Source organism: Cryptomeria japonica, chromosome 11 (genome assembly GCF_030272615.1).
Source record: "Cryptomeria japonica chromosome 11, Sugi_1.0, whole genome shotgun sequence".
NCBI classification, from domain to species: domain Eukaryota; kingdom Viridiplantae; phylum Streptophyta; class Pinopsida; order Cupressales; family Cupressaceae; genus Cryptomeria; species Cryptomeria japonica.
Window position 1 is genome coordinate 415625222 of NC_081415.1, and position 23770 is coordinate 415648991.

The following is a 23770-nucleotide window of genomic DNA, read 5'->3' on the forward strand; positions in this document are numbered from 1 at the left end:
TCCACAAACATTCAAAAACTATTACACAAAATCCAAAAACATCGAAAAACCCATCGAAAATCACACAAAAACATGGCAACACCTTGTACATATTCATTCAAGCATATGCAAAACCAACATTAACACAGTACTCACACAATGACCATTTATCAATCGACCACACAATCCACATCCAACAAATCAGAAACTGTCTTTAAAAACAAGGATGCATCCTTCCTTACCAAAACAAAGACAAAAGTGACATTTTCTTTGACAAGAAAATTATGTTAAGCTATCAAATACTTGGTTGATTCATGAGTAATTCATTTGTTTATCTGTATCGGGATCTTTCAGCATTATTTTGTATCATTTGCACATTATTCCGATGAAGTTCTGGGGCATGTACTAATGGTGTCTACATGGGAAGTTCACTAAGCTATGTGATCATAGGCAAAAATACAATTATAGATCACTACGGCTTGCTGACTACAACGTATACCTCAACCATATGAGCATGAACCATTACCAAGGATCCATATTCTTTATTCTTTATGTATATATTGTTTGTTTGCAGGTACAATGCTCTTTCTTTGGTTCCTCCTACCTCATCCAAATTGGATAAATGTTTTATCTCTTATTACGGTATGCACTTGTCTCAGGATATGATCAGCCTAAGATCAAGGAGGACGATCCAAGTCATGCATGAATAGAGATAATCCTTGTCTGTTCCGCAAGCAATACTCTGGTCGACTTGATCCCTTATATCAAGTCATTTGTATTAACTTGCTATATAAAATCCATGTAAGGAATACTCAGGTCATCTTGAATCATTATGTCAAGATGCTTGTATTCTCTTCCAACATTTTAAAAGCTCAATGATGAAAATAGAGCACTATGGATCGTCATTCCATCTCATCTGTATATACTGCATTCCGTTGCATTCCAACCATCCATACATTCATAATAGCTGCATATCATGCATACATAGTAATGACAATGCATACTCTATTTTCCTCTTCTTCCATAGGAATGAGTCATAAGTCCTCCATATCTTCTATCTAACATCAAATCCCCCCTCACCCTCCCTATCTTGATCATCAACATCATCCTAATCCCTTCATCGCTTCCCATCCTCACTCATCCACAAAATTAAGCCAGTTACTCTATCTACACAGATACATCGACTCCCACACACCTAGACTATCAACAGATACTCTGATCAAGTATCTTCGGGTCTCAACAGGTAATCGATTATGGTAATCCTAGACTACATCAGACATTTATCATAATGACCTAGTCTCAACGGGGCTGCCATGATTCCCCACAACCATCCATCACACGCACACACTATCAATTGATCAACCAATCAAACACAATCCAACGGACAATTACATCAATTGTCTACGTCTCAACGAGTATTTTGCTTCATATACCTTGACTTCATCGGGCAATTACATCAATTGTCTAAGTCACATCAGGTCACTTTGATTCACTTACTCAGACTTTATCATGTCCAAGCGACCAACTGACATCAACTGTCACGCTTTGACTTGACCGAGGCAATTAAACCGATTGCACCAGATTGTCCAAACAATTTTGATCACTTGTATAGCATCAATCCAAACCCCACACTACATCTGCTATGTATCTCTTGCATGACCTCAGGGTACTCGTTGGCTTGTTGTTTCTTCATATTCACTCCATTTTCTCCCATTCTTTCATCATTAGTTCTAATTTCTTCTATTCTACCTCCCCTCCGCTTTTCATTCTTTTTCGAGAGATCGCCCGATTTTTCAAAACAAAATTTGGCCCATCTCTCGAGGGGGCATACCACCCATTAAATTTACATTTTATGGGGCATTTCTTCACACCTATTTTTCTTTCTTTGAAACGACGCGATAAACCACACCGTCTCAAAGAGGGGCAAATGTAGTCACATAAATCTGTCCACTTAATTAAATGAATATTTAATATTTATTTGATTATTTAACCATCAATTAATAATTAATTAAATTAATATTTAATTAATTCATCTTAACCCTCTTCTCCTATTAATTAAATAAATTATTCAATTTATTTGATTTAATTCATTTAACCAAATTCAGACCATTAATTAAATAAATAAATCATATTTGTTTAATTAAATCCCACCTCTCACATTTAAATAAATTAATATTTATTTAAATCCCCCAAAATCCCACCTCTCACATTTAAATAAATAAATCATTTATTTAAAATCACCTTTATCCTCCACCCACTTGCATTTTCCTACAAATACAAGTTGCACAATTATTTTAAATAAATAATTTATTTAAATCACCTTTATCCTCCACCCACTTGTATTTTCCTACAAAAGCAAGTTGCACAACTATTTTAAATAAATTTTTTATTTAAAATCCTATTTTTCCTCACCCACTTGAAACTTTTAATGGTTTCCCTTAAAGTATTCAAACTTGATGGCTTTAAAGTCTTCAAACTTGATGGCTTCCTTCTATAATCTTCTTAAGACTTTAATGGTTTTCCTTAAAGTCTTCAAGCCTTTAATGGTTTCCCTCAAAGTCTTCAAGCATTTTAAATGCTTTATCTTCTTTTTCTCATTTAAATAAATTAATATTTATTTAAATATTTATCCAAATTCAACTTACACCATTTAATTGAAATAAATGATTTTATTTTAATTGAAAATACCAAAATTTCTCCCACTTGCATTTTCCTACAAAATCCACTTGTATGCCTAAACCCCTTCTAGATTCTTCTAAACCCTTCCTAATTAGCCTAATCCATCCCCTAAATATTGTCACATTCCTAAGCAAATTGGAGTCACTTCTCAAAGACTCCAAAGTCTTTGAAAAGCAATTAATGCTTTGTGTGTTCAACAAATTAACCCTCAAAGTCTTGGATAACCTTTGAAAGCTTTCAACCTTCAACCACTTAATCCCCAAAGTCTCCAATAACCATTAATGGTTAATTCAACCCTCCCACATGGTTAAAACATTTGTTTTGACTCAACCTCTACCCAACCCAAAGGTCTCATCAGGCCATTAATGCTTTGACCATGATTATCTCTTAAACATTTGCACAAAGGTTTATCCTTGGATTAACTCTTAATCCAATGGGTAATCTTAATTTAGACTTCACCCTTACCTTCTAGATAACCATGAGGTCTTCTTAGGCCTTTAATGCCTCCAACCTCTTCTCTCAACCCAATCCTATGTTGACACTTGTCACCATTTTATTGGTGCCAATTGTGCACATGGATCCCCAACTTTCAAACTTGGCCCTTGATTAAACCATTCAATCTTAACCCTTCATTTCCCCATTTCTTCTATAAATAGAACCCTTCTCCTCAAGCAAAAGGAAGCATTTAGAGTATTGTTGTTATACTGGCATTAGCATAGAGCTTTTTCATAGCATCACTATCTACTCTTGCATAGTATTTGCTTATCATATTCAACCATCTTGAATCTCCATATGGCATCCATGGCTAGTGCTAAAAGCTGAGAGCTACACTCATTTGGGACTTGGAGAGGAGAGAAACAAGGGAGAAGCATCAAAAGGCATCATGGAAGCATCTTAGGGAGGCTCTTCTCCTTTCTTTTATTTTGTTAAACTTCTTTCATGCTTTTTGAAATCTCTCTTGATATGTTTGGAATGGTTTTTAGTTCTTTGTTTTGTTTTTATGGTTGAAACTAACTTATTAACATTGAACTTTGTTGTTGCCTTGTCCCCATTTCCATGACATCAATAGTCATATAATTACCCATGCATTGTTGAGTAAAATAAATTGAGTAGACTAGAGCATTTGAAGTTGATAGAAGTAACTAGGCAAGTTGAGGATTTCATGAAAAAATTGAGCTAAATATTAAGCACAAAACTGGAAAATAACAAGTGTTGTTAGAGAGGATAACTCGATTGAAAAACTAGGTAAGAAAATGGGTGGTGACCCTATCAAAAGAGCCCACAGAGCATACCTTGTTTCTCACAGATAAAGATTCTTTGTTGTTTTTTTATAGAAAAGGCTAGGTACATTATTGTTTGCAGTTAATAGAGTATAATGATGAGATGACAAGAGAATTTATAGAAATATTCTATAACAAAGAATCTATTATCAAGGGACTATGGGTTGATGTATTAGAGTACATCATTTCAGATGTGACTAGTCTTCCATGAACTAGACAGAAATTCGCAACATTGCCAAATATAGTGTCAACAAGGGCATAATTTTCCTACCCTCATGAAATTTTTGACTAAACCACTCAAGGTACACAAAGGCTTTCTTTGGTATTACCATGGATTGAGGTACCATCCCAAATTATTAGGTATTTCACTTGTGATGATAAACACCGTTTTCTCTACATTGTGCAATTTAAGTTGAGTCATCTCTGTCATAATAGGTTAGTCAATGTACCAAATTATTTTCATCACATGTTGACAACAATGGTCATTGGGTACTAAAAGAAGAGAAAGACCTCTTCATGGTCTTGTCATTGTCTAATTATTCTTTTGTTAAAAAGGAGCTTGTCTTCTCAATTTCTAAATGTTAGCTAGCAGAAATTCAGAGAATGGGATAATATTTATAATAGGATTTTAAGAAATCTTCTAGGAAATATAAATGATAGGGCTAAAGAGTCTGGTTGAGTTGAAAGGGAAGGAGAAGACAAGAGGAGTATAAGAAACTAAAACCCTCGTAGGAGAAATATTATGAGTTAATGAGACTAACACAACATCTCCTTCCTCACCTACCCAAAACCCTAGGAAGTCCAAGGAGAAATAATTGGAACATGAAAGTGATAATGTTAGTGAACCAACAACTTCACTTGCAACATCAATAAAAAGACCTGAAACCTTTGTAAAAAACCCCGTTTCATCCTAAAAAAAAAGCCCCAAATCTTCTACTTCACCTACAAAGAAGAAAAGAAAACAATCTACCTCCTCTTTGACATCGAAACATAAGAAACAAGAATTTGAAGTAAAAACTAAAAGCATGTGTCAAAGAGGTAGATAGCTATAGAAGAATCTAGGAAGGCATCAAATAGAGGACCAAGAAAGGGAAATCTAAAGAAAAAATTGAAACTCCAAAGACTGAGAAGCAATCTAAACATAAAAATAAAAAAGAAATGGGGTTTAATGAATCACAAAGACCAAAGAGACTCTAATCGTCTGTCAAAAAAGGGGACTTTAGCTAAACAAGAATATCTCAAACAAGATACTATACATATTGATATTGATTTAGAGAGAGAATACTTGTTTAGGGATTGCTAGACTATCAATGAGGATGAAGGTGTTGGCACCCTCAAATTTTCCAAATTTGAGGTTCCTATAATTATCCTATAATTTGCTATTTGGTTGTAGCACTTAAGTACGCCTCTATCAAATATACTCAAATGGCCTACTTTGGAGTTTAATATTTTGCAACTTATTGACTATTTTGTAAAATATCTTGGTAGTCATGCTCATGTGACGTAAGTAAGTGCACTTGCCTAGTTACACATTCCTAGGATCAAGTCTAATGTGTTTTTAATGCCTAAATTTGATGAGTTCAAGGAAGATTTTATTGTTTGCAATTTACTGAATCTACCTAAGTGTCTACATTGAATAGTAATATTTTGTAGCTTGTTGATTATCATGAGATGTCCCCTAGTAATCATACTCTTGTGACATACATGAATAGACCTACTCAATTTCATAACCCCAAAATTTGATTTCATAAGTTTTCAAGGCCCATAGTTGTCAAGATTCAAAGAGAAAAATAATTTTGGACTTTGTTAAACCTATCCTAGAGTCCACTTTTGACTATTAAATTTTTGCATCTCTAAAGGAATTATGCAAAACCATTAATAATTATACTTTCATATCATATGTTAATGTGCCTTTTTAGTTTCATGATCTCATGATCAATTTTAATGTGTTTTTTGTTGCAATTCTAGATGCAGTAAAGCTAGACTTGGTCATAGGAAAAAGGTGTCAAAAATTAAAATTTAATGGCAACCCACTTCATATTTTGGCCCCAGACGCATATAGCTTCAATTTTAAAACATTCTAGGTTAAAATTATTTGAAAACATATTTTTTAGGTTGGGCCCACAAGGGGACCAATTATACATCTTGACAATATAAATCTTTTTGGGCCAAATTTAAAAAATTGATAATTATTTAAATCATTTAAAGATTTAAATAATACTATAATGAGTTTTTTTAGAAGCAAAAGTACATGACTATGACAATGTTTGGGCAACAATGTATTAAACCAATGTTTGGGGTTCCTTTATTAAAAAGGAGAGGAGAATGATGTTGTCATTTAGGCCTTTCCCCGATGCTAAGGTTTTCTCATAGGAATTGAGTCATTCCATTAGAGATCCTTAGGGGCATCCTCCCAATAGTTGGGTGTCTATGTCTAGGAGTGGTTTTATTCAAAGGGGGAATGCCTCAAGAAAATTTTAAGACAATAAAGGTTTTCAAGTGGATGACCGTAGTTTTTTTTTATCAAGCGATGGTGGATGTTATTTTCAATCATGCCATAATAGGGTGTCAACTCCTTTCCACTCATTTGCAATAGGTGAGGGATGATTCAAATGAATTGTGTGGGCTCCAAAGGAAGGAATCAAGGAGAGCTTCCCAAATGGGTAGTCAAAGGGTTTGAGGGTGCATGTCTTTGGTATTGGTAAAGAGCACAATATGCAAGTCTCAGAGTGGGCAGGTTGTGCTTTGGCTAAAAAAATTGAGAAACACCTTGTAAGATCTATAATGGTGAATTTACATGAGGAGGTGGAGAATGAAGTGGCTCATAATTTTGCTGCTTTAGGCCTGATAGGACATTTTAGAGGTTTTTGGTTGAGTCTAGGTGATCTACACAAGTGGACTTCTAAGTTCTGAAAATCCATTTTGGAAGGGAGTATTCAGATCTACCCAAGGGCTCGAGGATTATTTGTGGTTGTTTTCAAGAATGTGAAGGATAGGAAAAGGATCCTCCATGATTTTTAGTGAGCCAAGAGAACAAGCATTTTCTAATGTTGAAACCACGATACCCAACTTTCAACCTAGCCGCTTAATACTTTGATCGGATTCGAATTTGGGTAAGACTTCCTTTTTTCCCCTTGTAATATTTGTTTGAATTGTTTTGAGGCTATTGGAAATTATTTAGGTAGATTTTGTATGGTAGATGAGGGTTCTTTAAATATTCTCCATACTACTTAATGCTCAAATTCTAGTGGAGATGGATGTGTCCAAAGATCTACTAGAAGAAGATTCTTTCAAAACTATGAAAGCTAGTTGGTTGCAACCCTTGGACTATGAAGGAGTTTCATTTATATATAGAAGGTGTTTCCAAATGGGGCACATTGTTGCCTAATGTGTCAAGTGCAGATTGGATAAAATGGCAACTTGGTGGAAAGAAGTTTCCCCTCTCCATTATTCGGTGGAGAAAGTGGACGAGAGTCAAAAATGTAGCCCTCGAGTTTTGAGTGAAAAGGAAAAATGTATTAAATCTTTGATCAATTCTCAAAAACCTCCCGAGGCTTTAAAAAAGGTTTGGAGTTCAACAATGGACAGAAATAATGTTGGATGTTAATTGGGGTTTGATAATAGGGATATATCATAGAATTTAGAATGTTTGGAGAATAAAGGAAAGTTGGTTGCGGTAGTGTTGAGGAGATTCAAAATGTTGCAGGTCAGCCACTACAAGTTGTAGAGGAGTTAGAGGAAGGATGGAATATAGTAATAGGGAAGTGAGATAAAAAATTGAAGAAAGAGGGCTCTTGTATTATGCTTCTTCATTCTCATCTAAAGTTATATTAAAATAGAGATGTAATGATTCAACTTGTTAATGGGTCTTTGTTCTTTGGTGTGTGTTTCTAGGGAGGTGTCTCCCCTTTGAAACCCACCTTGTTCAGGCCAAGCCTCAAATTCTAACTTAATAATAAAAAACTAAAACTTATCATAGATCAAAAACAATAGTTGGAGATTTGTATTTCAAATAAAATCATGTTTGAAATTGAGTAGGTCCCATTTTCTAACTCCGACTATCCCATAGAAGAACGGTGGTCTAGGAAACATATAGTGTAGGATTATAGACAAGTGGTAAGTATACCAATGGTTATATACATTTTTGTTTTATTTGAATGCTCCACATTTTCATTGTCCACTGTGTGAATTTGAGGTACAAATATTTTGTTGGTGATTAAATATTTTGGGGTTGGCAAGTGCCCTAGCCTGTTAACCTGTAGAATATAAGTTAAAAGATATATAACGTCATGGGCTTGCGAGTAACTTGAATTTTTTTTACAATTTGAATGTTCATCTTCTTGTGGTTGATCTTGTAAGCATTGAGGTTGGACGAGCCTTAATATAATATCATCAATTTGAATATTGGATATAGTAAGTATTGAGATGAGACTGTTGGTGAAATCTTAGATTGCAAATAGGGGCCCATGGGCTAAAAAAATATGAAGAATAATTCAATAAAAATAACCAATTTGCAAATGTATTGTATCAAAGCCCATGTTCATACACTGGGTACTTTGGTCCTATTTGATCCCATTATGATTAATAGTAGAATAACTTGAGTTAAGACTTTAGAGTTACCTTACCACCTTTACCCTTTTAGTAGGTTACCCTAGACTTTGTCTTGTAATTGCTTTGTACGTTTTGTAGATAAGATGTCTGCTAGAGGTAGAGGTCATGTACAAGGTAACCATATGGGCACTAAATAGAGTCCTCATCTCAAGGTTTCTTAAGAGGTTTGTCAGGAGGATCAACAACTTAACCATCAGGAAGAGGAAGTTCAGGGTGAGAAACAACAGGGCAATGATAGAATCCCTTAGTCGATTAATGTTCTTTAAGAGATTCTTTCTTGGTTATAACCAAGGTGAGAAGCCAATCAGCAAGAGGAATCTTTCCATTCATCTCTTCAGGAGACAATTGAGTATTAGGATAGGGAGAGAGAGATCACCTCGGAGGAGAGAGATAGTTGTTCTAGATTAGGATGTTGTTTTAGTAGAACATATGAGAGATCTCCTTAGGTCCTTACCTCCTACATTTGATGGATCTAGCAATAGGAAAGAGGAAGAGACATGGCTATTGGATCTAGATAGGTGTTTTTCTATGCACCCATATAGTAGTAATACCAAGGCTAGGTGCGCTATCATGCATTTACAAGGGTTTGATTCCACTTGGTGGCATTTAGAAGAACACAAATTTCACTTGGATACCACCTCAATTTCATGGGAGACATTTATTAAGAGGTTTCATACTCATTTCTTGCTAGGCTACTTGAGATAGACAAGGGCAGATCATAGCCGATAGTGCATTAGGAATTTTTAGAATACTCAACTAGTGCAAAGTTTCCAGCAGTCATATTTCAATACACTGTAAGCAAAGTTTGACACAAATGTGTGGTCAAAGGCTAGCAAATTTAGAGCCTACTATAGGTGATGCAGGGAGATCACACCGAGTCTTCACGATAGTTGATAATCATTAGGTCGAGCACCAGGTCACGATTGTGGAAACTTCAAGTGAGATAAGAAGTATTTTAATTTTTGTAATGTTTGATTTATAATCTTTAGATTCCTTTATTTTTTCCCCTCTTCAATGGAGAGATGTGGGCTCACGATGGCAAGCAATATGTTAGGTGATAGGTTGAGTTAGCTACTTGTTCTAAGATGGTTATGGATTCTCTTTTTCAAGGTTGTGTGTTGGAAATAGGAGTCCCAACTACCATAGTTGATCTTTGTATCCTTTCGTTGGGATCTTATGGTATTATCCTAGGCATGGACTCACTTGGGGCACATTAGGCTAGCATAGATTGCCGATGGTAGACATTAAAGTGTGTTGGAGACCATGGAGAGAGTGTGGAGGTTGTGGGTATCTAGCAACCCATTCTCTTTGCATGATTTGCAATATACAATTGAAGAGGTGTGTGCGGCAAGGGTGTTGACTGTTTGCAGTGATAGTGAATGATTTGGATGAAGGAGAGAAGAAAGAAGACTCTCTTCTTAAGCATCCTATTCTTCAGGAGTTTACAGATGTTTCCCCTAGTGAGATTCTGGGTATGCCACCTAAGTGTGACATTGATTTTGGATTGAATTGATTCCCAAAAACAAAGCCTATTTCTAAGGCACATTACTGGATGACTACTCAAGACTTGAGTAAGTTATTGTTGCAGTTGGAGGATTTGTTGGCTAAGGGATTTCATTTGTCCTAGTTTTTCTCCATGGGGAGCACCAGACGTATTTGTGAAAAAAGAAGGACTAATCCCTTCGCTTGTTTGTAGACAACCGATAATTATATAAGGTGACGATGAATAACTGATATCCTTTGCCAAGGATCGATGATCTCTTTGATCAGGTCAAGGATGCTAAGGTTTTATCTAAGATAGATCTTAAGTCAAGATACCATTAGCTTCGAATCTATGAAGTAGACATTCATTGAACAACATTTCATACTCGTTGTGGGTACTATGAGTTTACGATGGTTCCTTTACCAAAGTGCACTTAGTATTTATGAGTCTAATGAATGGGGTGTTTAGAACCTACCTTGATAGATATGTTCTTGTATTCTTGGATGATATATTGATTTATTCAAGGACTATGGAAGAGCATGAGGAGCATTTGAGATTGGTATTACAGTGTCTCAGGTAGAGCCTTGGAAGAAATATATACAAGGTCTTCATTGGAATTAGAATTTAAGCCGCATTTATGTTTCATCAGTAGAAGGAACTTTGTAATTTGATCTTGAAAGAGGTGTTGTCACAAAATTTTGCACCCTTGGTGATTAGGGGTGATCACCAACCTTGTGAAACATGGAAACAACCTCTCAAGTGTGGGACTTCCAGAAGTGATGTTGAGTCTTCGGAGAAGGCCAACTTCCTTTCCAATTTGATGTAGGTGTTGTAGAACCCAACACAAATAATCTAACACTATTGATTTTTGAGGGAAAAAGGGAAGAAGGATTTCTTGTAAAGGGTAAAGGTTTGTGCCTAGATTGAAATTTTGATCTTCTTGCCTAATATTGCATAGAACATCGATAAAAAATTTCTAAGTATGCACAAATGCCTATCCTAGTTTAGCCACCTATATGCAATTGAAGGTTGGAATCTTGTGAAATAGAGAGGAACTGAGTTCAGTTCACAGTCAATATACACAAAGGGATCAACTCAGACACTTACAATTAAGGAAAACAAAGCAGAATACATTCATACAAAGAGGTAAAATATTACACAGGTTGTAAGAACTGAAAGAGGCAAATTAAGCATAATCTATTAATGTAAAGGCAAGGCAAATTTTACAAATCATGAAAACAAGTATTCAACTAAAACTGAAAAGGAAGAAGATCCCTTGGAATGATACAAAAATTGCCTTTATAGTTCAGGCATAACTTAGAATTAAACAACTGATGGAAACCCTAACCCCACCCAGGTTAGGTTACAAAAATTTGAGAGGGGAGAAGAAGATTAGATTGAGGATGATTTGATTGCATGCTAAATATGGCCTTTGAAGGCATCCTTTGCCTCTAGAAGAGAAAAAAATCCTTCCAAATCAAGGAAAACCCTACATCTGAATGCGTCTCTATGTACCTACATAGCCCAAAAGTCTCTGAACTGCAATGAATGAGAATAAGTTTTGTCTGAAATTGGCTATAGAGGCATATGAGGGACAATCATTTCCTGAAAATAAAGAGAAATCCGCATGGGATGGCGTCTGAGAAAATTCTGTCAAACCCAAAAGCCTTCATAATGCATTGAAGAGGCGTGAGTGGTGTCCAAAATTAGCCTGCATAAGTTACCCCTGGAGTAATAGCAAGAAAATCTAGCAGTTGGAAGAAAATATGATTTGTTTGGGGTGCCAACTGAACAAAATGAGGACCTCGATCATCGGGTCGACAACCACCCCTAATAGAGAGCATTCAAACTTCAATGACCACCAAAAAAATTGAATTTTAGCTATCGATCTGAGAGATTCACGTGAATATGGACACGCGAGATCTCTCCATGTAGGCACCCAAAAGGCCCAATAGAAGATTAAAATATGGCCATTAGATCAAGCCCTTATGAAGATCCGATGACCATAGATGTCCAACGTGGCACCCCGGGTTTACGTTTCACTAATTGTGTTTGATCATCAGCTGCTCTGAGTTCTTATCCCACAACATCTCTGTGGGTCTATTTTTACCCCGTGGGATAAGCCTTCGCTTGTTTTGCCTTATATTTCTTTCTATCCCGCAAGACTATCTTTGTCTTCATTTTACCCCGTGGGATAAAGGTTCTTTGTTTCTTTCTCGCTTTCCTATCTTGGGGGCCCTTTTCACTCTCTGCTTAACCTCATGGGACAAGCCTCCTTGAGTTTTCCCTATTTTCTTATCCCATGACATCTCCCTTGTCTTTGTTTTACTATGTGGGATAAGAGAGGTTGACCCTCTTCTTACTTGGATCTTATCTCGCAAAGCCTTGTTGTTGACCTTTACACCCTGCGGGATAAGAGAAGACACATATCCATCTTTATCTTCCTTATCCTATGGCATAATTTGTGTCCTCATTCAACTCCACAGGATAAGACCTCTTCTTTGCTTAATTTGGACAATTCCTTATCCCACATGCCACCATTGCTTCCTTTCTAACTCTGCAGGATAAGGGGAAAGCTTAAGCTTTGTCCCTGACAAGCTTATCCCGCACAAGCTTTTTTGCATTTGTTTTATCCTATGGGATAAGGGAAAAGATTCCTTTCCTTTGTAATTTTCTTATCCCGCGAGACTACCTTTGTCTCCATTTTACCGTGCAAGACAAGGGAAAACACATCGTCACTTTACAAACTCTTATCTTGTGAGATGTCTTTATGCTCTTTGATTTACCTTTATTTTCTTCTCTCGTGGGAATGCACGGGATAAGAAAGTCTTTTTTTTCTCTTGTTCTCTTATCCCATAGGACGTTATCCACCGATAAAACTTTTTCTTGCTCCCTGTTAAGGTTGGCAAAAATTGCCAATATTTCTAGCGACTCGACGAGGGTAGAAAGCCTTCTTGGCACATTGATTAGTATCCCTGAAGTTCATTGGGTGCAAATTCAAGGCCTAAAACAAAAATAAATCTCTGCCCCTGAAAAAATTCAAAAATTCACCATTCTAGAGAATAGCCTATGTGCGTGCACTTGTTGGAAAGCATAAGAACATAAATTACAATATTTACAAAAGAAGCTACAAGAACAACCCCTTAAGTGCATGCTTTAAGGTAAATCCCATTTACCACAATGGGGAGATCTTCCCCATTCAACATGGCTAGCCTAAAAACATTAGCCTCCTTGCGGCTTGTAATCACATAGGGACCACTCCATATTGCATCAAATTTAAAGTGCCTCCCAGGTTTCGCTCTATCAACATCCCATTTTAGGAAAAAAATTGTGACTTGGAAGGTCCTCAAAATGGATTTCTTGTCAAAGTATCTCTTTACCTGTCCCTGATGGACATTTAAAGCCTACTTGGCTTTCTCCTCGACCTCTTCAATCTCTATGAGTTTTGCATATCTTACTGATAAGGCATCATTTTCTAGGAGCTCCAAATGATGTGCCAGGTCCAGGGATGGAAACTCAAGGGATAAGGGGAGCCTAGCTTCCCTCCCATATACTAGCATGAAAGGATAATTACCTAATGCTCCCTTGGGAGTAATCCTATCAGCCCATAGGGCTATTCCCAACATTAAGTGCCATGCTCTGTGATTTTCCTCAAGAGTCCTTTTGATGATCTTGATTAGATTCTCGTTGGACGATTCAGCCAAGCCATTGCCTTAAGGATAATAATTTGATGATGTTTTTAGAAACACATCATGTTGGAATACCCATAAGATGATTTGAGATCCCACAAAGTCCTTGGCATTATCTGATATGATGGTGGAAGGGGCTCCAAATCTGGTTGGAATCCCCTCAAGAAATTGAACCACTGAATTCTTAGTTGCATCCTTCAAAGCAACATCCTATGTCCACCTTGTGAAATATTCTGTGGCAGCCAAAATTTACTTGTGGACTTTACATGTCATTGGATTGATAGGGTCAATGAAATAAAGCCCCCATTGTGCAAAGGGTTGATCAGTTGAAATGGGATGAAGAGGAAGTGCAGCTAACCCTTTCTTTCCTGCAAAAAGTGCACATTCTTTGCACTATCTAACCCATTTGTGAGAATCGGTTATTAGAGAAGGCCAATAATAGCCTTCTCTCATGATTTTCATGGTTGTGGTCCTTGCTAAGAAATGGCCACCAGAGGGCCCATTATGAAATTCCTCTGGCAGTCTATTGGTTTGATCTCTCTATATGCACCTTAGAAGGACACCATCCAGGCTTCTTTTGAATAGTATACCATCCACTAAGGCATAGGGGATGGAATGAAATCTAAGATGTCTTCTCTTGGTTCTATAAAAGTGAGAATGATAGCTACCATCCTTTAAGAAGGCAGACATAACTTCCAACCAACCAGTTTGTGCATCTCCCTAGTTATCAACTTGTTTTTGCTCACAGAGTCCTCTTCCCTTTACTAACCTAGTAATTTTGATGTTAAGGTCATACTCCATGACCTTAGTGATCCATCCAACTCTCTTCTCACCCATATCCTTGTTGAGAAGGAAATCCTTAATGCTAGCATGTGGGACTAGGAGCTGAATCTTGTTGTTTGAGAGCATGTGTCTGAACCTTTTTAGTGCTCTCACAACTATGATGACTTGTTTTTCCACATAGTTGTACATAAGTTCATAGTCCTTTAGGCCTTCACTAAAAAAAGCTATGGGCTACTCGAAATCATCTTGATTTAACTGTGTTAGGATAGCAAATATACTTTATTTTCCTCCCAAGGTGTAAAGGATGAAATCCTTCTCATAGTTTAGATTTACTAGGGCAGGAGCCTGAGAAATGGCCTGTTTGATATGATCAAATCCCTCCTTCCCCTCCTTAGTCCATTTGAAGGGAAAATCCTTCTTTAGCATGGTTATGAGAGGCTTGACCAAGGCTGCAAGGTTTGGGATAAACCTTCTAACAAAGTTGATTCTACCTAGAAAGCTTTGAAGTCCCTTCTTATGATGTGAAAGTGGAAGAGGCACAATGGCTTACAATCTCTCTGGGTCTATGGCCAGACCATCTTCATGTCCAAGTAGTTTGACCTGATCAGTGGAAAATACAGACTTGCTTGGGTTCAAGGACATACCATATTCCCTGCACTTTTTGAAAACTTGCTCAAGATGAGCAAAATGGTCTACAACATGCTTGGAGTATACAGTAGTATCATCAAGATATACTAGTACAAATTGTACTAATACTCCCTTAAAATCCATATCCATGGCTCTTTGGAAAGTTGCACCTACATTTGTTAGTCCATAAGGAATCTTACAATAGACATAAGTGCCCCATTTAGTAGCGAATGCAATCTTGTATTGGTCTAATTCTTGGACTAGGATCTGATTGTACCCTGAGTATCCATCCAAGAATGAAAATATTTTTGAGCCACTAACTTTGGCTAAAATTTATTCCATGGAAGGGAGGGGGTAATGATATTTGGGGGAGGCTCTATTTAGGTCCCTAAAGTCCACACACAATCTGATTTCCCCATTCTTCTTCCTAACTGGAACAAGATTGGCTACCCAAGAAGAATGCTTAATTGGAAAAATAATGCTCGATTCTATAAGATTGGATAGTTCTCTCATCATCAAAGGCTCAGTTTTGGGATTTATAGGCCTTTTCTTTTATTTGAATGGTTTAGCATTAGGATCTAACTCTTTGGTATGTTGAGCTAGACTGGGATGAAACACTTTTAGATCCTCATAGGTAAAAGAAAAAATATCATTATACTCTTGATAGAGGTTGACAAAAGTATTTTTATTTGATTAGGAAAATACCTTCCCGAAATTGAGCTTTTCCATAAGATACAGAGACTGATCTGTAGTCTCCCTTCTTTGCGGCCAGGTTCATTGCTCTCCCTTTCATCTGGTCATCAGTGTTGAAGATCCCCTCCAAGGTGATTAATCCCTTGGGTAGCTTGTTTGAGATTAGTTTCATGATCTGATCCCCATACTGGTCTTGCAGCATGCCCTGCTTCTTATGTGAGAACTTTGCTTCATCATGCAGGAAGCTCACAATCTACTGATCTGATTCAAAGACCTACCAATTCACTTGGTTATCAGGTATTAATGGTCTCACCATAAGCTTGATCTATTGTTCTTTCTCTGCTACAGCATGAGACATAATGTCAAGTTGAGAACCAATTGTTGCTAATCGGTCAACATGTTTATTCTGATTTCTAGCGACATGAGAAATATTGAAGGCCTCAAATCCTTCAATTATGTCCCATTCTCTATGCTTGTAGGACTTGAGAATATTTCTCTTGGTGGTGCTTTGATCTCTAATCTAATTTACAAGCAACTAAATGTCTCCATGCACCTTCAAAGATTTGATCCCTATCCTCTGTGTTGTTTGGAGACCCAAAATCAAAGCTTCATACTCAGCTACATTATTAGTGCAACTAAACTGAAGTTTGAAAGAAAATAAATATTTCCCTCTCTTGGGAGAGATCAGCAATACACCGGCCCCCACACCATTTTTGTTCCTTGAACCATCAAAGAACATGTCCCATATCCCCTGCATATCATTGTCTTCCTTTGAAAGATTAGGAATGGGGGTGTCCTCTTCATGTATACAATATGTACCTAGGCTGGTATTATTGACCTCATCAATGGGGTCAAACTGAAATGCATTTGCCCACTCATCAAGTGGACAATCAAGAATCTCATCCAACTGATTTGCAGGCTCTCTTACCAAAATTTCTTCTTTCTCCTCATGGAGAGTACAATTCATGTTGATAGGACTTGGGGTATAGGGTTCTATGTGATCATTGGCAAAATTTTCAACCCTAATGGTTACTTTGGTATCGTATCTTGTCCTAAACAACATGTGAGACTAGTCAGAAGATAGGTAGCCACCTATCTTGGTAGTGAATTCCCTAGATAAACAAATAGAAAAATATGCAGGGAGGTCAATCACTGAGATGTCTTGCAACACACTACAACCTGGGAAGGCATGCAAGGTTAGATTTAAATATTTAATGACTCCCATAGTCTGAACTGATGTGGCATCAAGCTGCACCACCCCTCTTGTTATTTCATACTTGATACCTAGGCGGTCAACTATCTCTTTTGGCATAACTAAACTACTAGCCCCACTATCTATCATACAATTATGAATAAGTTTATCTCCTATGATTAATGATAGATAAAAAGGGGGAGGCTTACTGATTTTCTTTGAACTCTCTACATCCAAAGGTTGCACCAAGCTTGTGGAAGCTAAAGAACTACAACCCTGATGGGTACCTTCTACAACATCCATCCCTTTAGGGCTTCCTAAAGTAGGTCTCTTTGAGATGGGATAGCCAAATAATCCCACATCAATACATTGAGGCTGGCCATCTTCATCTGTTCAATAATATTAAAGGGGATGACAGTCTTAGTAGGGACCTTTGTAGCGACTAGGTCAGACTTTGGTGTGATAGGAACCTTAGGTAGGTCTCCCTCCTTGACATTTTGTGTCAAGTCTCACTCTTTATTTGGAGAAGCCTCCCTATCAAATGACTTTGGAATTAAATATTGTAGGACATGTTGTGAAGCTTGAGCTATAGATGGAGCCTGAGCTGCTACTACAGAGTTAGCATTGGGATCTATGGATCTCCTTTTTGATCTTGTTTTGTTGGCCACACTATCCCCATTTGTTTGATTCATGCCACAAAAATCAGCCTCCTACCAATTCATAAAATTTGTATCCCCTTGTGGATGACTAGACCAGTCAGCAAATTGTTGCTGCCCTAGTGTTGCTGGCTCCTCTTGTGCTACTAGGGCCTGAGAAAACTCACCGTTCTGGCATGAGATCTGATTGTGTGGCTAATTGCATGGGAAACACTAATCTTTCTCCTGAGCAATATTGTTCTGAACTGGTACTATAGCCTTTGAGGTTCTTGTAGCTATGGGATTCAAACTATTCAAGGGCCTAGCATTGCTCCATTGGTTCTGCCCTTGAAAATTAGGCCTCTGCTGCTGATAGCTCTAGTTTTGGGGTTGATAAAGCGCATTGTAGCCTGTGGTAAGTGTCTCTTGACTAAGACCAATTCATTTCCATATCCCTACAATTGCTATTGTAACAAATTGATCATTTTCTACATCGATGCCTCAAGAGAGGCATGCAGTTCCTTAATTTCATAAGATAAGGGAGAGGGCACAGGTGTGAGAAGATGGCTTATGGAAGCCACCGGAATAGGAGCCAAAAAAGGCTACTATGGAGGAGCCTCTAGAAATAAGGGCACTGGAGGCCAAGGAGGCAACTTTCCTACCTGTATTAAGCAATTTTTTGCCCTTATGGCAGTCTCATAAGCTAATGGGAGATTATTTCCTCCCATAGATTGAATCATAGTTGTAATATAACTATTCAAAGCCTTAAGGAAATATAAAAAATCATGGTTTGATGAAGGCTTTACTAATGATGGGATCCTATCCCATGTCTTTTGGAATCTATAATTAAATCACCCATGAATTCATGAGGTTCTCTTTTGATTGTAATTAGCTGCTCCATAAGGGACATGTAGTCACTTTTGTCCTCAAAATATTTGCATAGCTTTTCTCCTAACTCATCCCAGTTGTGAACAGAGTTAGGAGCTAGTCCTCTATACCACTAAAGGGCTTCTCCCTTGATTGAGGAGGCAAGAAGCCTTACTGCTACATTGTCTTCAATGACATCAAACACTGTGGAGATGCTTCACACATCTTGTATATGTTCTTCAAGGGAGGTAGATGTTTCTCCAGTAAAAAATGGTATAGCCTTCAAGGCTGCTACTGGAATGTCATTCTTTTTAGTTAAGAGTAAGGGAATGCCACCATTGAAGGTGACAAAGGTATGTGCTCTTGGCACTGCCATAGCAAATGGGGGTCTATTGATATGGATAGTAGGGCCTCTAGATTGAGAAGGTCTAGTAAAAGGAGGGGTAGATTGAGACCTTAAGGGTTCAAGTGATCCTCCTTGAGTTCCCCTTGTAGGTGACAACAAAATCCTACCTCCAGTTCTTCTATAATTTGAATATGAAAGTTCAGAGTATTGGAAATTACCTCTAGAAAATTCTCTAGTGTGTCTTCTTGGCATGTAAGTGGTAGTTGGTTCTCACCAAGAGTTTGAATTTATTCCTTAGAGTCACCAAGTGCTTGATTGATTACCTCCAAAGGATGAATTGCTCAGGAAAAGCACCGAATCCTCAACAAGTATGTTTAAAATTTGTCTCATTGGGTGTGCCAAAAACTGTGGTATGACTGGTGGCTTGAAGTGGAATAGTCTGAAAACTAAATCTTCTTTGAATTCTTAAAAAAATACTCCCATCGGGCGTGCCAAAAATTGTTGTCACAAAAGTTTGCACCCTTGGTAGTCAGCGGTGATCACCAACCTTGTGAAACATGGAAACAATCTCTCAAGTGTGGGACTTACAAAAGTGAGGTTGAGTCTCTAGAGAAGGTCCAATTCCTTTCCAATCTGATGCAGGTGTTGGACCAACCCAACATAAATAATCTAACACTACTAATTTCTGAGGGAAAAAGGGAAGAAGGATTTGCTTGAAAAGGGTAAAGTTATGCACCTAGATTGAAAGTTTTATCTTCTTCCCTATATCTGCATAGAACATCGATAAAAATGGTCTAAGTATACACAAATTCCTATCCTATTTTAGCCACCTATGTGTGAGTGAAGGTTAGAATCTTGTGAAATGAAGAAAAGAACTGAGTTCAGTTCAAAGTCAACATCCACAAATGAATCAACTCAGTCACTTACAATTAAGGAAAACAAAGCATAATACATTCATGCAAAGAGGTAAAATATTACACAAGTTGAGAACCGAAAGAGGAAAATTAAGCATAATCTATTAATGTAAAGGCAAAGAAAAAATTACAAATCATGAAAATAAGTATTCAACTGAATATGAAAAAAAAGAAGATCCCTTGGAATGATACAAAAATTTCCTTTATAGTTCAGGCATAACTCAGAATTGAACAACTGATGGAAACCCTAACCCCACCTGAGTTAGGTTACAAAAATTTGAGAGAGGAGAAGAAGATCAGATCGAGGATGATCTGATGGCATGCTGAATCTGGCCTTTGAAGGTGTCCTCTGCCTCTGGAATATAAAAAATCTCTACAAATCAGGGAAAACCTTACATCTGAATGTGTCTCTGTGTACCTCCACAACCCGGAAGTCTCTGAACTACAATGAATGAGCATGGGTTTCATCTAAAATCAACTGTAGAGGTGTAAGAGGGAAAATCATTCCTGAAAATTAGGAGAAATCTACATGGGATGACATCTAAGAAAACTCTGTCAGACCCAAAAGCCTTCATAATGCATTGAAGAGGCATGAGTGGCATCCAAAATCGTCTTGCAAAATTTACCCCTGGAGTAATGGCGAGAAAATCCGGTAGCTAGAAGAAAATTTGATATGTTTTGGGGTGCTGACTAAACAAAATGAGGACCTCAACCATCGGGTCAACAACCACCCCTGACAGAGAGAATTCAAACTTCAACAACCACTGACAAAATTGAATTTTAGTTATCGATCTGAGAGATTCACGCAAAGATGGGCGCGTGAGATCTCTCCATGTAGGCACCCAGTAGGCCCAATAGAAGATTAAAACATGGTCATTGGATCAGGTCCTTATGAAGATCTGATGACCATAGATGTCCAATGTGGCACCTTGGGTCCACGTTTCACTCACTGTGTTTGACCACCGACTGCTCTGAGTTCTTATCCCACAGTATCTTTGTGGGTCTATTTTTACCTCGCGGGATAAGCCTTCGCTTGTTTTTCCTTTTGTTTCTTTCTATCCCACAAGACTACCTTTGTCTTCTTTTTACCCCATGGGATAAAGGTTCTTTGTTTCTTTCTCTCTTTCCTATCCCATGGGCCCTTTTCACTCTCTTCTCGACCTCACGGGATAAGCCTCCTTGAGTTTTCCCTATTTTCTTATCCCACAACATCTCCCTTGTCTTTGTTCTACCCCACAAGATAAGAGAGGCTTGCCCTCTTCTTACTTGGATCTTATCCCATGAAGCCTTCTTGTTGACCTTTTCACCCTGTGGGATAAGGGAAGATGCATAACCACCTTTATCTTCCTTATCTCACAGCATCATTTATGTCCTTGTTCAACTCTGTGAGATAAGGCCTCTTCTATTCTTTGTATAATTCCTTATCCCGTGCACCACTGTTGCTGCCTTTCTAACTACGCGGGATAAGGGGAAAGCCTAAGCTTTGTCTCTGATAAGCTTATCTCATGTGACCTTTTTTGCATTTGTTTTATCCCACAGGATAAGGGAAAATCTTCCTCACCTTTGTAATTTTCTTATCTCGCAAGACCACCTTTGTCTATTTTATCCCATGGGATAAGGGAAAACACATCGTCCTGTCACAAACTCTTATCCCACGAGATGCCATTGTGCACTTTGATTTACCTTTATTTTTTTATCCTGCGAGAACATGTGGGATATGAAAGTCTTTGTTTTCTCTTGTTCTCTTATCTCATGGGACCTTATCACGCGAGAACATTTTTTCTTTCTCCCTGTTAAGGCTGGCAAAAATGACCAACAAGAGGCACATTGTGCATTTTATTCGACACATTTGGGTGTCAAGAAGATGCATGTGGACCTTTGATACATGTATCGTTGGACTAGTAAGAGGAGTGACATAGCAACTTTTGTGTCTTGATGGGAGAATCATCTATATGTTGGTGGAGTTTACTTATAATAATGGATACCATAGTCTTGATGGTATGAGACCTTTTCAAGCTTGTATGGTAGGCCTTGTCATACCCCTTTGAGCTAGGATCAATTAGAGGATTGAGTTCTTTTAGGACCTGAGATGTTACAGGAGATGGGTAGTAGGAGAATCCAATATGAGATGCATTAAGTGGCAATACAAGATGGATAGAAGAAAAATGCATATGCTCTTGTGGATTAACAATTTTCTATAGAGATAATGTTTTTTTGAGAGTACACCCGCATAAGAGTCCTATCCATTATGGCAAAGGCTTTAAGCCGACACCATGTTTTGTTGGTTCTTTTGAGGTTTTGGAGAGGATTGGTCCTTTAGATTACCATTTAGCATTGTCGCCCAACTTGTCTCATATCCACATTGTATTTCATTTATCAGTTTTGAGACTGCAGTGTCATAAAATTGTGACCCTACCAATTTTCGACTACATTAGGGTCCTCACACACATGAGTTTGAATCCTCTAGCTTGATCGGAGACCCAAGATTGCTCAACCCTCAGAAACAACTTCTTCCTTGGCCTCTGCATCACCCCATCCATACTCTACCCTATAGAAAGGGGTAGGAAAGGGGTGTGGCACCACTTTCCCCCCTTAGATAGGGGCATTGTGCCCTTGTCCTCTCATGACAGGGCCATGGCACCCCTGTCCCAACCCTATTTTAGGGCAAGACCCTTCCCAGGGTTGAATTGTTGGTTGTGCATTGGGCAGGAAACTTCCTCGATGTTGGCCCATGACGAAAATGAAATCCACTAGCATGTATTTAAGGGGTATTCATCCTCTCATTTGCATAAGTTGGATAGGTCAAAGTTGGATGAGTGGGAAATTCACAAGCGATCAAGCATTCAAGCATTCAAGCATTCTTCTCCAGCATTGAGCATTCTTAAGTCTCCCTTCAAGGCTAGGTGTTTAATTCAAGTCAAGGATTCAACCATTGAAGAGGAGATTGATTCCAACATTCAATTCCACACAAGCACTTCTATCAACATTTCTATCACAGCCTCCCTTGAGGTGATTTACAATTCAGTCTTTCATTTACAGCTACTTGCAAGTACTTTCTTTCATTACTTGGTTAATTCTAAAACTGAGTTTTGACCTAAAGGCAAACCCCTAATACCAACCCATTTTCCTCTCTTTTCTATGTGTAGGTTGTAGGTGCGCAGTTGTACGTTTAGATTCAGGCTTCATTTGTAGAGGCGGAAAAACCCTTTTCATTTTGCAGATTTTTCAGAGGACGTGTACATTACTACCACGGTCCAGGCAAATTTTTTTCAAAATCGCAGGGCGACTTTGTCTCGACATTTACTACCAAATTCAGGTGCACAACTTCATCCCATATTCTGATCTCAAGTTGTAATCAATTATTTGTCACTTTTGCACTACATAATTCAATCAATTCCTCTCCATTTCAAATAAGGAAGAGGGGATCAACTTATCATTCCCAATTCATTCAAAATTCAATCTACCACCTTCATGTGGAGAGATTTAATCTAGTGAATTATCCTCTCCTCTTCCTATGTAACATGGTGAAAAGTGTTTGAAGGGTAATCAATAATGAAACACCCATCTCTCTTTGAGGGAAAGGGTAGTTTTCCTCTTGATCTATCATTCACCATTTTTCCACTATTACATTTTGGTCATCAAACCCTAATTTTTAAAATTAATTGGATTTTGTGTGAATTTCAAATCAATTTCATTTACTTTCAAATTTCTAAACATTTTCCAAGGTGTCCCTATCCATTAGGTTTGACCCTTTTTCAAATCGCAATTCAATTCCTCTTTTTCTTCAAAACCGTAATAAGGTCCTATCTTCACATTTGCACCTTCACTTTGCCCATCTAGAGATCGTAAAATTCACCAATTTTTTGGGGTTAGCTTTAAAATCATCGTAATATCCATCCCTGAAAATTTTGAAAAAAGTTGGTCGGACCATGTGCGTTCCCGCCACGGTCCTCGACTTTTTTCATGAAATTTTGGGAGACTATTATGACTGT